Consider the following 16504-nt stretch of genomic DNA (forward strand, 5'->3'; position numbering starts at 1 on the left):
TTTAAACCAGAGGTTCCTTGATCACCTGTCTAGCATCCTCTGCTACTATGAATCAGGACTGATGCTGAGCAAAATTATTAATTCCAAAACACAGCACAAAGTATAGAAAGGGATGATTGACAAAGAGTTCCCAAATCAAGGTCAGTACTGTGTAAGTTAGTAAGACCTGTCTTTATTGGCACAAACGACCTTGTTTTCTTCATCACTTCTTGGCATCTCTCTCTAATTTCAACCCCTTCCTCCAATCCCAGTGGATTTACTGCCCTCAGAAAGCCCTCTGAGTATCTTCTGGCTTGAGTTCTGGGAAAAGATCTCCAAGCTTCAGAATTAGCCTTTTCTTTCTTCCCCACAATATTCCCTCAGTGCAGTTAGCAATTAAGGAGGATAGAGGTATGGCCAGATAACTTCTTAAAACAAAACCGAGCTAACCCTCTATTGTGCTATCCTCCCAAGGGCTTGGGGAAGTGGCATTTTAAATCCAAAGGTATGAATTTCTAATGGCAGAATTTAAAGGAGCGAGTCAGGACCATTAAGAACATACTGGTGAGTGACATTAAGCATGAGAATGAGTGAAATGTCAAGGGGATGGATGGCCCCTAAAATCTCCCCTAAAGTCAGGTCCATTTTGGGTAATAACAGTAGCCAGTATAACAGTAATAATAATCACCAACATTTATTGAATCCTTACTGTGTACCAGACACTATTGACTAATTTTTCTATGTAGTCACTCATTTATTCCCACAATGCTGTAGGTGGAAAATAACATTACTCCATTTGATGAATCCTAGTGTAGTTAAGTAACTTTTCTACAGTCACACAACTTACTAATGGCAGAGCTGGGATTCAAAACCAGGCAGTCTAACCGAGCCCCTCTATCCAGAAATGGCTCTGTTGAATCATGAGTCTCCTCTTATAAGCATTCTGGGAAAACAGAGGAGCAAACTTCATGAGAAAAACCTAGCTACGGTCCCCATCATCATTACAGTAGACAAGGCGCTGTCCCTGTTGTGTGCAGGACACCACATGGAGTGCTGAGGAGACAGAGGCATCTGGCCCCACTGCATGTTGGAATCAACTTGACCTTCAGGTTACCTCAATACCTCCACCTCCATGAAGCAGATTTTGCTCATCCCCTCCCCCTCAAATAATGTGTCTCCTCTGATAGCCATTTTACTTTGTGCCTTTGCTCTGCCATTTATTTATTACCTTCTTTCTTGCATTGTGGTTATTTATATACATTGTCACACAGCTGAGCCTTTGCACATTGCTGAGTCCTTTGCCTGGCTGACTCCTACGCATTCTTTAAGATTCTGCTCAGGTTTTTTGCATTTCCTACCTCTCTGGTCTGGATAGATACCACTCTTCTGTATGCCCCCAACACTTGGTATTTCATAGCACTTATTTTAATTGTTTATAAATGTTTTCTTGTCAGTATTCCTAGCTTGATAGATCCCAGATCCCAACATCAGGGAACATGTCTGCTGTTTTGCTGTTTTTTGAGTTTCATTCAGTACTTTGCACCTGCCACACAGCGGGCACTTACTAAAAAAAAAAAAAAAAAAAAAAAAAAATTTAAAACACATGAACTCTCCATGCAAGTCTGATTGAACTTCAGAGACAGAATTGCATATCTGATTTATTTTTTGGATCCCAAAGATGCCATGTACTTAGTAGATACTCAATAAATATAGCAACAATAAACTATTCAAAAACAGACATCAGATTCTGCTCTCAAGATATGGGGGACACTGGGACCTACAGTAAAAAGTAGGTGATATTAAAAGTTTGCATATTTAGGCTATATTTTAAAATTGGTAATATGAGCAACTACTACTAAAATGAATGAGAAAGAAAACAAGGGTTTTTGTTTTTGTTTTTGCCTGAAGTTTCTTGATTAATGAAATGTAGCACAATATTTAAAACCAGGTCCATATGACTCTCAAGCCAGTGTTGTTTCTATTATACCATATTGTTAGGATCTTAGAGTAGATGGTCCTGAAGTATCACTGTGGCTTACATAACTCTAGAGGAATAGGCACTGTGTGAACTGTAATATATGTGGATAGGTCTTTTGGGGAGATCTAGCTGGAAAAAACATGTAGAATCAACTGGTGGGGGAGAAGCAGGAATGTCTGTTGTGACAATCCCAATCTGGAAATAGAAAACAATTAAATCAATTTAAGAAGGTATTTGTGGATATTGGTAACTGAGAGGATACACGGACAAAAGGAAATGTAGAGTCAGGATTACCCCCGAAGTTTTGAGTCTAGGTGAAAGGCATAGGAATTCAGAGGGGAGACTTTGGAAAGAGGGTGAATTTGTTTTTGACATGTGAAGTCCCTCTCTATGGATTAGGAGAAGACAGAAATGCAGGATTAATTTCAAGTGAGGCCTGTGTTAGACTTGCAGATGTGTTGGTTATGTGTTAAGAGGTGATGGCTGAAGTTGGAAAACTGGAGAGAGAGGATGATCAAAGAACTAAGGACTCTAAGGAGCACCCACAGTTTGGAGATAAAAGAAATAATTTGAATCAATAAAGAAGACAAAACATGAGTATCATCACTTCTTAGAATTCAAAGTTAAAGGAAAAAAAGTGGGATCTTCATTAGTTGGATTTGGCAATTATTTTTGGTCTTTTAGAGAGAACATTTCAGTAGAATGGTTGGGTTATTGACAGGAGTAAATAGAACTGAGAGGCAGTTAACATTTAGATAAATCTGGAGGAAAAAGAAATGGGGAAACAGAGTATTGCTATAGGAAAGATTTTACTAAAAATACAGAAGCAAAGGGCAGGAAGCCATTGGAAGGGAGAAAACTGTGCAAGGCCCTTGAGAGGTGGAATGAGATAACAGGTGGATCCTGCAATATAGAAGAAGTGTGGACAAAACTTGGAATAATTTCTGTGGACTATGTCACAGGCAACAATAAGAATACATAAAACAATTGCCAAGTTATAAGTAATGAAGTTCAGTTTGTTTCATCACCTGAACTTTGGTTGGGATCCACTTTCTTGGTCTCATGTCTGGCAGCCCAGGGGTGAAAATGAATAAACGTGGGTACATATCAGCATTAGGCACTTCCATTGCTCAATGGTAAGTGGTCAACGAGTCCAAGAAGGCAGCGTGCAAACCAAGAAAGTGAAGTCAAACCTGAAGTGGTTGAGTAGCAATTCCAGAGAAATTGTGAAGAGGTTGATTGTGCAAAATGGGAAGAGTACAGCAGCAAATGCAGAACTTGGAAAAAAATAATTTTATTATTTCTTAGGTAAATGTCTAGAAGGAATCAAATGAACTAGTAGGAACTCTTACCCAGATTGTTGGGAAAGCAGTTAAGAATAAGAGATGAAATAATAAATTAGTGGAAATAGAGGGGGAAGAGGGAAGTGGGATAAGAACACATTTTAAGAACTGAAGATCAATCAACTTGGGGAGGAATGGGTGGAGCACATGGGACACTTATAGAGTCTCATGTTAAGCAGGATGAACCATATGGTTAAGTCAGAAAAGTGGAGAAGGACATCAGTACTGAAATTTTATCATTTGGTACCCAGGAAAATGGCAGGTTGAACATCAAAAAGTTTGAATTTTAGAAGGCAGAATGATAAAGAGTTAAGAGGCACAACTGTATAGGTTAAGCATGAAAATAAAGGAGGGAAACATTGTTGGAGACTTCTGAAGAGATGTATCTTCTCACAGATCCACCAGAGCTTCACAAACAAGGCGCCTCTAATTCTCAGATTGTGGAAAGCACATCTGTGCCGACACAAAACAGTATCCAACCTCTCATCACAGTGCCAACTGTTTAAGGTGAAGCTACAGGAGGAAAGGAAGGGGGAATATTGATTTCTACCTTACACAAGAGACAGTTGGTTCTACATTTTCTAGCAGGAATGAAGTGCTAGTATTCCCCCATGGCCTTCAATGGGCTGGTGAAAGCCAGGGTGAGGAGACTTGTCTCTCTTGTCATGGGCAACCCAAAGAAGAAATCATTTCCTGCCTGTATTACTACAGCAGTACAAAAGTCAGGAGATGCCATTCCATTCTAATCTTTCATTTTGAGTCAGTATGACTTCCTTGTTAGTATTCCTTTGGTGTTGAAATTCACTAGCTTTGGTTTGGACAATGAGGTAGATGAATTGGTCATAAGTAGTACAAGCAGCAGGAACCCATGGTCAAGTTGAGGACTTTGACCATAGGAAGAATTTGTTAGAGCCTCTTGTAACCCTAACATGAGCTGAGTGGGCTCAACCTTTCTTAGTCTTTATTTCATTGTTCCTAAGGTAGATCTTCTTGTTCTTTCTACAATTATAAGTACTATTAGGAATGAACAATCCTGGGAAATTAGAACAGTGCTGTGGAGTGTTGAATTTAAATTCTAATCCAAAACAGAGAGCATAATCTTGACAAATCATTAAACTTACATGTCAGAATTCTTATCTGAGAAACAGAATGAAGTTCCTTCCAATTCTAATATTCAGGTATGTTTAGCAAGAGCTGAGAAAACAAAAACACTTGTACTTTCAATTTGAAGTGCAGCACACAGTAGAAAGACTGGAGGCGAACCTAAATAATAACACCAATGCTATGTATGATTAGTTGAAGAAGGAGCCAAACTTCCACCACCCATGTTTGCAATACAGCAAATGCTTATCATCCATATGAGAAGCAAATTTCAGTAACTAAGAAAATCAAAGCTAGGTTTCTTTAGTGTCAAAAGCCTTTATTTTTTAACAATTTTACCATCTGAATTTAAAAAAAAATTCCTTATCTTAGAATTTCTAGAGTAGCAGCAACCGTTTGAAGCATTTATTTATAGGATGCTTTTAAAAATGACTTCTCCATTATCCATTAGTGTTCATACACACACGCGCGCGCGCGCGCGCGCGCGCACACACACGGTGTTAGATCCTTTACACCAAAATAGAATTCTTTCTCAAGTGAGATGGAAATGAATGAAGTTAGAAAATTTAGATGGCAAATATTCTAGTAAAATAAACCATTTAATAGCATAAATATTTTAAGACACATTTCCATCCCATGTATAATATAACTAAATTAATATTACTACAGAAACTTTAACCTTTAGATTCCGTGACATTTAGCATGCTTAAATTCTTCTTTTTTTCTCTCATAAAACATCCATTTATTTTGGTTGCACATAGCATCCTTAAATTCTCGATATTATTCTTCTTACCCTAGTGTTGTACACTTAGTACTCCTTTGTATTTTCGTTCCAATAACAAAAATAATTTTGAACTCTGACACATATGACTGCATGAGGGCTTAATGCCTAGCAAAAACAGTTAAGAATATTTAATTCATGTCTTCTTATGAATATTTTTAAACTTGCTGAGCAGAGGTGATCTAGTTTGGAATACCCCAGTTCAAGGCTTATTTTGGCAGATTCAATCTTATCTATACACCCTATAAGTCCTTCTTTCCACCTACATTAGAAATTCCAAATGTATCTTGCATGTTCTGGGTTTAGTTGTGTTTTCTTACATCTGTACCATACCTGACTCTCTCCCACCCTCAATCCCCCGCCTCCATTTACAGAAGTTCTTGGCTATGTTGCATCAAATATTCTATAGACAAAACTTGACAAAAGAGCATTTTATTTTAATTATTTCCTATTTGGAATCCCTCACTTACTCTTAGTTTATATTGTTTACAACCATTATTGGTTCCTTTATTTATATCCTCAGTCACAACAGAAGACAAAGAGAAAACATCTTGCTACAATTTTCCATAGGATCTTAGGATGGGGAGATATGTCAAGAAACTTACATGGCCAGTTAAGGGTTTTAAGTGGTTTGGAAAGCAGTGAATCAGCTTTAACATTTAGGGTTCTCTTGTACCATTCTTTACAATAGCACCATTCATTAAAAGGGTGCCCCAAGGAAGGTTTCCTATTTTATAGATGGGGAAATTGACACAGAAATAGGTATCCTGGTTAAAATCATGGGTAACAGAAGCAAGAGCAGAAGAAAATTTATCTAGGTCTCTTAGCTGTGTTGCCTTTGTTGAGAAAATGCAGTACATTCTAACCTAGGCAGACTTCACTTAACTGAGTTACAAGAGCTATTAGGGCAGTGCACTGAGTTGCAGAGGCACCTAAGATCAAGACCCTACAAAGCACAGTCGCAGAGATTAACTACAATGTATTCTGGGGAGGGCTGCAGAGCAGACAGGTGTGTAATAACAATCGGTCTCGGCAGCAACAGGGCCACACAAATAAAACAGGAATAGCCTAAATCTGAGCTTTGATTCAGCAACATGCGTTAACCATGATGCCTTCACTTTTCCTTTTGAGAAAAAGTGCAATCTAACCGGCTACCCTCTCACTTCACCGTGGGCAGCCACAGTATCGGGATCCACAGGCTTTAAGCTTTCCACACTAGAGGTTTTCCGAAAAATTAGGGGAGCGATACTGGGGTTGTGAAGTGATTTGAAGACCAGGACAGAAGGTCCCCTGTGTGGGCACTAGGTAGCGATGCCTGAGCGGAGCGGGGCGGGGCTGGGCTGGTCTCGGCCCGACAAGGAAGGACATCCTGCACCAGTCATCTCGTCTGCAGGACACCAGCTAGAATCTGCTTTGGAGAGGGTAGAGGAGAGTGCAACCTCAAGGGGGACCTGCTCCCTTGGGAGGGGAGAAAGCCCGCAATAGCAAAGACAGCACAGACACTGAGAGGCGAAGGGAAGGGACCGGAAAGGGGCAGGGTGGAATTGCATCTTAGAGGTGTGAGGAGGTGGCCTTGAAGATTGAGGACTAGGCCGGGACCAGGGCAGCAGGGAAGAGTGAGGGAAAGACCCGTCCTACAGCAGCTCCCACTCCGTTTCTGTCAAAGATGGCCAAATTCCACGCAGCCCTTCCCCCTTCCGCGCCTTTTCTGGTCCCCTTCGTTTGCTCCCAGAGCTGCGGAAGGCGGTGGGGGGTCCGGGTGAGTGTGCGCGAAGAGGAGGGTGCGGGAAAGGAGAGAATACCCGCTGGCCGCACCTCCCACCCCACCGGCCCTTTGGGAGGTTCTTTTAGTTGAGAAAGAGGGCTCTGCCGCTTTAAGGTGGGGAGTGGGCGTCACCTCTGGCCCGGTGACCGGCGGGGTAGGGGACTTGGTGGGCGTGTCCATGCAAACCAGGAGGTGGTGCCGGTAGGGCGGTCCCATAGTAAAATGTTGGGGGGCGGGGCGGAGCCGAGGAGGCGAGGCTACTTGGTGGGCGGGGAGCGGGGGGCGGAGCCTCTGCGGGAAGGCGGGGGAGGGGGAGGAGGAAGCGGCTGGGTTGGTACCATTGCACGCGTTCCGGGAGGGGGGCTGGTGACATTCCCCTGGAGGGGGCGGGCCCTTCCCGGCGGCGGGGCCGGGCGCCGAGGCGGGGAGGGGCGGTCCCCATTCCCCGCCGGGCGGGACGTCGGGGCCGGGGGAGGGGGCACTTCTCCGCTCGCGTCCGAGGCGGGGCCGGCCGTACCTTTCGTGGCGCGGTGCAGCTGGGGGAGGGTCGAGGGGAGGGGGAAGGGGCGGTACCGGGAGGGGGGAGCCGGAAAGGGGGAGGCGCCGGCGGACAATGGAGCCTATGTGTGCCTGCGGGAGTGGGACGGCGCCGCCGCCGCCGCTGCCGCCGCCGGGGGGAGACGCTGCGCCGCCGCTGCCGCTGGCCCCGGCCCCGGCCCCCCGGGGCTGAGAGCCGCCCCGGACCAAAGCCCCCTCCCCTGCTCCGCTCCTCCTCGCCCCTCCCCCACTCCTGCCTCCAGGGTAAGTGGCACCTCGGGGGAGGGGGAGGGGAAGGACCCGAGCCGGGGTAGGGGGGGCCGGGTCCGCGCGTGGAGAGCCGGTTTGGGGGCAGAAGCAGCCGCAGCCCTGGAGGGCCGTGGCGGAGGAGGGGTGGTCCACAGGGGCGGGGGTCGGAGCTGCGGATTTAGGGAGTTGAGTCTGGAGGAGCCTGCTGGGGGAGGTGGGGGTGCCACGGGAGAGGTGGGAAGAGACGGGCACATCTTTCGGTTTTTTAGAGGTGTGTCCCAAGCGGTGCTTGGAGAGGTTACCTGAGGAAATACGACCGTCCTAGGGTCCTGGGATGAAGGGGCGTTTTAGTGGCAAGATAGAGGACTAATAAGGGAATTCAGATTGAGTTTGGTGGGGTCCGTAAAACCTGGAGATGGATAGAGGGGTAAAGGAGACTTTGCAGGCCAGTGACTTGTTGAAGGCTGAAGGGGGCTGAGGTGAAAGCTAAGAAGAATGTATGAGTAGTAGAGGACTCCAGCAGGTGAGTTGGCGATGTCTAGGTCACTGAGTCATTGTGGGGGTCGTGGAACACACCAGTGATTTTCAAAGTGGAGCCCTAGTTGCTGGCCTTTGAAAGTTGCCAAGACTATTAAGACATCTTAACACTGGTTAGTGTTGGGTGAGCTTGGTGAAATGGAGACATCCTAAGGAAAACAGCAGGGTTGGTTATTATGTCCAAAGGGAAGGGCCAAGTCCTGTAAGACTATTGCCGGGGGCCTCATGTGAAGGCTACCAAGCATGAAGTAGGAGGCCTGAAATCTGTCCTCCAAGAGCCTTGGTCTTCAGGAACGTAAGAAAGAATGGGTTGTAAGTGATAAGAGAGGAGTCTAAATTGGAGCCCAATGGAGACTAATAAAGTTATTAGACAAGTAGAGAAATGGATATAACTGTGTCTTAGTAGAGAGAGTCTCTAAGGTGGGATAGAAATGATGCAAATTTACTTTGGTTAAGGTGAACATAGGTAATTCCCTGGCATGACTTTAGTTAAGAAATTGAGTGGGTTTGTTAGAAGTTACATTTTGGTCAGTGTTGTGTGATGAAGTATTTGTTGGCATTTAATTTATTAAGGAATTAAATGTTTGTTTTTGGTGCTGGGAATTGAACCAGGGTTGCTCAACTACTGAGCCACATCCCCAGCCCTTTTTTACTTTTTATTTTGAGACAGGGTCTCACTAAGTTTTTAGGGCCTTTATAAGTGGCTTTGAACTTGCCATCCTCCTGCCTCAGCCTCCTGAGCTACTGGGATTATAGACATGCACCACTACACCCAGCTAAATGTTTCTTCTTGAGACAGATTTGGGCTCTTGTGCACTGAGCACAAAGTGATGAATCAGAATTAGCAGGTAGTAAGGATAAGTTGTAAGATAGTTGAAAGGTGAAAGGAGGGAGCAAAAAAATGTTGGGTGGTAAGATTTAAGTGTATTTAGAACCTATGATTGTGGAAACAGTGAGACATAATTGATTGAATACCAGTGACTGGGAAGTTTAGCAAGAAAGAAATATTTGTGTGTATAAACATTATACTCCTACGTAAAAATTTAAGACAGTTCACTTTATTTACTGCTGAAAAAGACCCAGACTATTAGAGGGGTGAATAAAAGGAGCTGTTAAGTGAAATAAAAATGCTTTGAGGAAAGAGGGTTTGGTTAATTGTTTGATGTTTGGATAAGAAGAGAAAATCTAAAGTTAGAAAAGTTCAGCAAGTGGGGTGTTTGTGTGTGTGAGATGTTGGTAGTTTTATGACCTAGAGATTTGGTATTGAACCACTAGCATGTTCTTTTGTAATAACTGAACTGAATTTAAGGAGATAATAGTTTCAGAATATATGATAGACATGGAGGTCATTGGCTAAAAGATGGAAGAACAATTTTCATATAATTCTTTTTTTATAAGGCAAGTAGTACATAACTGACTCTTGTACAAATGATTCCTAACCTGGACTTTTGGATGACTAGCACAAGCAAAAAAGTACTTATATACATTGGAATTTATTTTATGAGATATTCCCCCCTTAACCTTCAGAAGTGACTGCTTTTGTAAATAAAAAAAATAAAAAAAAAAAACTGGATTGTAGGAGAAAAAAATATATAGAAAGATTTCACAAACATGTAATCAACTATATATTTGATCATGGTGATTTGGTTCAGTGGTTAAATCCCAAATGTGGAATCATTAGCTCTCCAATTGCCTTATGGTGACTTTGAACAAATCTCTCATATTATTCTCCCATCTATGAAGTGGTAATGCTACCTACTCTAACCACACATAACTGCATTTCAGCCTATCAAGTTAATGCCTGTCTGCAAAGTACCTCTGAGATTGAGATTAATCTAACTTTTCTCTCACCTCTGCAAAATTACCATCTCACTAGCAGACTAAATTCAGCTGTTGCAACAATTATACCAACCTGCTGATCAAGAACCAAAAAGGAATTTCTTGTACATCTGTCTTGTTCTGTTGTCTGAGTTTTGGTTTTAGATTAATTTTGAAAGGTACTAACTCTCTCCATTTATTGACAAGATAGGAATAGTGATGAAAATTGCAGAAATGAAAGTGAAGGTCACTGAGAGAATAGAAAGATAGATGCTGTGAGTACTAACCTAGGCTTTGCCAACTCTGTGTGTATGTGGCCTTGAACTTGTTTCTTTGCTTCCTGGCAGTTTAGTTTTCTCCAACTATGAAATAGTGTTGGTGGGATGACTTACTTCTGTCTGCCGTGATGAATATGATAGTTGAGTGTGTAGAAACTTTATTTACTTTAAAATGGGAGTTCTTAACTTTTGTATTCCATGTACCTCTTTGGCAATTTAGTAAAATGTAGGACCCCTTCTGGGAATATTTTTAAATGCACAAAATAAAATGCATAGAATTACTTATGAAATGGAAGCAGTTATCAAAATGTTAGTTGTGATATAGTGATATATGTGCCTCATTATAACACACTGAATAATAAAACGTAACCTCAGGCTTAATATTACTATAATTTTGAAGTAGCAATGACCATACTAAGTTATTATGTTAGGGTATTTATAACAACTATGTGACATGAAAATATCTTGTAGTTATTTTGGTAACAGTCACAGGATTGCCAGTACTTTCATGAATTATTATAACTGTAACCACAGTTGAAGATCTAACTTTTTCCCAGAAAGTTCATAGACATACCTCCTCCCTGAAGTCTATCCACCAGAAGCCTTGGGAGTCAGTGATTCCCAGGTTAAGAATGCCTACTGTTTTTTTTCCTAGACCAAGCAATTTTTGGAAGTTAAATTATCATATCTTATGGACACTTGCCTTTTAGGCTTTGTGATATTTTTCAGTATCTCTACCATTTGAAAAACAGGAACATATGAAACAAAAATCCATTTTGCAAACTGTGTTGGCTGTTCTTGGTTGTGGAAAAAGTTAAAAACAACGATTCTTAGGAAATTTTTGTGTCTGGTGGATTTTGCTTTATAAGCTCCTCTATTACCTATTAATCATACCTATTCCTCGGTGGGCTAAATTTGGGCTGCAGGGTACCTAGCTCCAAATTGTATTTTGAGTTTTAGTGGGCTTTGCCTTCCTTTCCCATTTTTGACCTGGGTGCTTTCTTATTTCCTTTTCCGGATATTTCTTTGACCACGGAGAATTGGGGAGTGGGTAGTTTTCTTTGGAATCAGTATGAATTTGGATATGAACTTTTCCTTTTATCTTGTCTTGTAGGACTGAATGTGGGACTAGCTAGTGTCCTTCCACTTTGACTTAAAAATTCCCTTCTGTTTGGGTGGCAGAGATCATTATCAGAAAGCTCGTGTGTCCTGATGTAGAAGAAGAGAGCAAATTGGACACCTTAAAAGGTAAAGAACTTGCTAATAAACCCGTAACTTCTGGGATTCAGTCTGAATTTGTTAGATTTTTATTTTTGTATCTACAGGGTTTCTTCTAAGCTAAATATACATTGGTTCATTATTCTAGCAGTTCCTAAGGTAAAAGTCATCAAATTGAATGCAAGTCAAAACTACAAATGCAGTTACCTATACTTTTCTGTGAGAGGGACTTGAGCATAACTCACTTCAGAAGGCTGAGGAAAAAGACAGGTGGTGGGAGTTAAACAGGTATTTGCCATGTCACCTTTGATTTCCATAAATGCAAGGTAAGAGTGGCAGTGTACAACCCCATTATAACACATGGATCAACCAGCATTTATTGAGTTTCTGCTCGGTGTCAGGTGCTGAGGCAATGAATGACACTGTCCTCAGGGAATCCTCTGTCTACACATAACAGTGCCACAGTTTTATAGGTGTTATAATAGTGTTAATAAAATGCCATAGAGGACACACGGGGGATAGTTGGCAATCAAGGAGAATTTCCCAAAGAATGGAACTTTGTTCTGAAATACTACTTTGGATAACCATTTTTCTAAATGATTGAAATCATGTAGTTGAAATTCATTTTTAGGTGAATTTTGTCCAGACTCTTCAGTTTAATATGAATTTTTGTTTCTTTGAAAGTTTGTTAGTTATTGAAGGACAGTAGATGCATTTTACCTCATTAAGTACTAAAGCATACATTAATATTTTATGTGGACCAAGGTTTCTATACATGTCCTATGTATAGTTTACTTTCCTCCAGTCTTCCTGTTGGTGGATAAAGATTGGTTCCTCCTATTGTATACTTTTGATGAGAAGAAGCCTTTTATTAGTTGGCATGCCAGAAGTTAAAAATGAGCTTGGAATGGAATCCGGAGACCTTTTAGTTCCACATTCTAAGTTTGATACTATGCCTTTTATGGAGTAGTGGTCATAGCATAGAAATGAAATTTGTTAAACATGACATAGTTCTAATAAACTTGACTTAGAGCAGGGAAGTAGGAAAGCATCACTGGAAGAGTTGAAATTGGAATCTTAGAGGTGGTTCTGAGCTTGATAAAGTTTACTTGTAAATTTGCCTAAAACTTTATATTAACCTTATAGAATCTCCTTTTAAGGATTCTGAATAATTTGGCCCTAGGATAGTCTGGAACTATTCTCCCTTGCAATTTTAGAACTGTAAATTCTGAGCAAAGTGGGAGTTCAGTGTCATAACTCTGTAAGGACGGAGGTTGAAAATAGTTCTGCTTGACCAGTCATTGTTCTGATAGTGTAATCTTAAGCTCAGTTCAACACAGCCCTTTGCACACAGTAGGCATTAAATAAAAGGAGATCACATGCTCAGGTTGCTCAGCCTTAAGTTCCCTCCAAAGAATATGAAAATAAATTTTCTTGCTGGATGCTTGCCATGTAGAATTCCAGTTGAGAGGAGGGAGGAACCATGAATGGTTTACACTTTGTAAATTCAAAAGCCTATCTGGAATTTTGTTTCTTTTCACCTTTGCAGTCAGTGCTCAATTCTCTATACTAATAAGAAATGGGCAGAAGCAAAAATACCCACTACCAAAATACCCAGAAATTTCAAAAGTAGAAAAACTGAGCCAGGTGCAGTGGGTCATGCCTGTAATCCCAGCAGTTTGGGAAACTGAGTCAGGAGTTTCAGAGTTCAAAGCCAGCCTCAGCAACATAGAGGCACTAAGCAACTCAGTTAGACCTTGTCTTTAAATAAAAATATAAAGTAGGGCTGGAGATGTGGCTCAGTGAGTGCCTCTGAATTCAATTCCTGGTACCCACCCCCAGAAAAAAAGTAGAAAAAACTGATTTTGAATACACCTAGTATTTCTCTAGCCTCTGAAAATAAAATTTGCAGTTGGGAAGGAGAAAAAACCATAAGGGCCTTGAATTATCTACAGATTGTATATCTACCCTTTAATAATTGGGAGCAGATTCTGTTTACAAGGGAGATGACAATTTCCTTGTAAACTGATATTTTAGAATAAGCGGGAAACCTGTTTTCCTCTTAAGGCATTCAGTGACAAATTGACATGGTTTATTTTTTTAAATCATCTTAGGAATTTTTTTCCCACTATCCTCTTCCAGGTGAGATCACCTTTAAGAAAGGGGTTCCTGGACTCACCACCTCCAGGATGAGCACTGCAGTGTCGTGACCCTTGGGGTTTTGGTGAGTAGACTGATGGATGACAGCACGGGGGTGCAGACCTGGCTTAGAAAGATGATCTTGGGGAAAGTTACAGGTTTATTTAACAGACTTTTTTCCCCTTTACATCACCCAACTCCCCCTCTTCACCTCCTATCCCTCAGTAAGCACCATTTTATCTACTTCTTTGAGTTCAGCTTTTTTCAATTCTGTGTGTAGTATTTGTTTTTCTGTGCTTATTTCACTTAACATAGTGTTCTCTAGTTTCATGTATTTGTAAATGACAGGATTTCATTTTTTTTTTTAGGTCAAATAGTATTCCAGAGTGTGTGTGTGTGTGTGTGTGTGTGTACACCACACTTTATCCATTCATCCACTGATAGATACTTAGGTTGATTCCACATCTTGGCTATTGTAAATAATGCTATAGTGAATATGAGAGTGCAGGTATCTCTTCTGCTTACTGATTTTATTTTCTTTGTGGATAAAAACCAACATTTTTCCTGGCACTGTGGTACTAGGAATACAGGGATGAACAAATCAGTCTTTGTCCCCACCTTCATGGAGCTTGTGGTCGACTGTTAGAGGTTAGTTACACAAATGATCACATAATTACACATACAATTATAAAACAAGGAAAAACTCAGGATGCTATGAAAAGAATGTAATGGGAGAATCCCATGTAGATTCATGGTTTTAAGGAATGCTTCCTCTCTGAAGAGAAAACTCTTAGGCTGAGACTTCATTCATTAAACAAAAATGTTCAAACTTGACATGGGGGTTAGGGAAGGAAGTGTCAAGAATGACTCCCAAATTTATGGCATGAGCAACTGAGTGGATAAAGGAGACATTGGTTAAGGTGTGGGAAACTGAAGAAAAAGTAGTTTTGGGAGGAAGACTACACAGAGATAAATAATTCATGTCAATCCTATCAAGTTCGAACCATCTAGGAAGGTATGAAGTATGTAGGTGTATATAGGTGTGCAGAGTGTAGGCTGAGCTACACATGTGACTCTGGGAGCTGTTGGCATGGAGAGAACTCACAGAGTGAGGATAGAGAAGGACCCAGAGTAGAGTCCCAAGGAACTTGGAATTTTAGAGCCTGAATAGAGAAGGGGCCTCAGAGGAAGCAGATATAGAGTAACTGGAGAGATAAAAGGAAGACTAGGAAAGCATGGTATTAGGAGAACTAGGTGAATACGGTTTCAAGAAAGAATGGTTCCCCTGGCAAAATCTAAAAGATGAGCTAGGCATCATGGCACATGCCTGTAGTTCCATCACTCAGGCGGCTGAGGCAGGAGGATCACAAGTTCAAAGTCAGCCTCAGCAATTTAGTGAGACCCTGTCTCAAAATAAAAATATAAAAAGGGCTGGGGATGTGGCTCAGTGGTTAAGTGCCCCTAGACTCAATCCCTGGTACCCCATCCCTCCCCCGCACAAAAGATATATGGCAAGAGTTTTGCTCAATTGTTCTTATTGTCAGAAAGGCTAGAGCTTGGGGTGATGAGAAAATAAGGAACTGTATGCAGCAGTACTTTGAAAATGAAAGTGTTTTATGGTCATAGCATTATTACTAGAAAGAGTCTTTGCTACCAGCTCATTGTAAATATGTGGCAGATTAATGAGGAGATTTGATATTTGTAATATGTTTTGCACTTTTTGGAAAAAGAGTGCAACACAAATGTCAGGTGTTTCCATTCTGTGAGAAGCTGAATAAATCACAGAAGACCCAACTCTATTTCTTATTATATTGTGCTGAGTATTATAGAAAAACCAAAGAACTTTAAAACAGCGTTGTTATCTTCAAAGACATAGTCTTCACACAGAGATAAAATATACACATAGGATTAGTCAGTACATGTGATTGAGAGCTGGAATGTGTGATGTGGACAGAAAGTACCAGAAGTTACGGGACCTATATAAGTGGTTAACTGCTCTTTTTTCCTGAGGTAAATGTTTTTGGGATAGCTTTGTCCATGCAAGATTCATTTGCTGCTTCTTCCTTACCAGTGATTCCTAATATTTTGGTGAGAAGTTACAAAATGGTTTATGATTCTGTATGTCAAATTTGACAAACACAATCCATTTTATAGTTTAAACTGAAAAAAAAAAAAAAAAAAAAAGCTGAAAGGTGGTAGGGCATAAAAATACAACCTTAAATTAAAAAAAAAAAAAAAGTTTGTAGAATTTTTTTCTCCTGAGGTCATCATAGAACCTCCCATAATGTTTTGTTCTAGTTTTTTCCTGCCTTCTTTATTTAAAATGTGTATATATTCAGAACTTCCATGAATTCCTTCAGTATTCCAGGTAAAGTGGTTGGTATTGTCAAAAATTTCTAAATGACAAAATAGGCACTTAACACTTGGCAGTGATCGTACTACCAAAATCTAGAAAATAACTGATCCTCCGAATATTAGTTCAGTTGTCAACTCCCAAAATATAATAAGCTGTAACACCTGAGCTATTTGTGACACTTTTTGATTCTTTCACCACTAATCCTACACTTAATATCCTTCCCTTTCAGTCTTGTATTCCAGCAGTAAGATACCTGCAGGTGGAAGTGGGAGGGATGGTGATCACAAGAAAACCATATTGGAACCCCCTGGAGGATAGCAGTGACTTAAAGTGTACCTTGGTTTTCCCTTAACTAGTTTGGGCTTCCCTAAATAAAGGGCTTTCTTGTTTGTTCTCTAGCTAGGTTTGGGAATATTTTCTTGACC

General features: G+C 40.9%; 1 protein-coding gene across 5 annotated transcripts in view; it reads left to right on the forward strand.

The window, feature by feature from the left end:
• Positions 1-16504, forward strand: part of LOC306641268 (uncharacterized protein) — a 65570-nt gene that overhangs the window by 47985 nt on the left and 1081 nt on the right. For 2 of the 5 annotated variants that reach the window (XM_079106285.1, XM_079106284.1), the window contains 2 exons: positions 11481-11614; positions 13727-13808. The gene's annotated coding sequence lies outside the window, so the exon portion shown is untranslated. Of the gene's footprint in view, positions 1-7545; positions 7749-11480; positions 11615-13726; positions 13809-16504 lie in introns of those variants that run through there. The other 3 variants (XM_079106286.1, XM_079106287.1, XM_079106288.1) reach the window with 3 other exon arrangements.

This window comes from Sciurus vulgaris (genome assembly GCF_902686455.1).
Source record: "Sciurus vulgaris genome assembly, chromosome: 1".
NCBI lineage: Eukaryota > Metazoa > Chordata > Mammalia > Rodentia > Sciuridae > Sciurus > Sciurus vulgaris.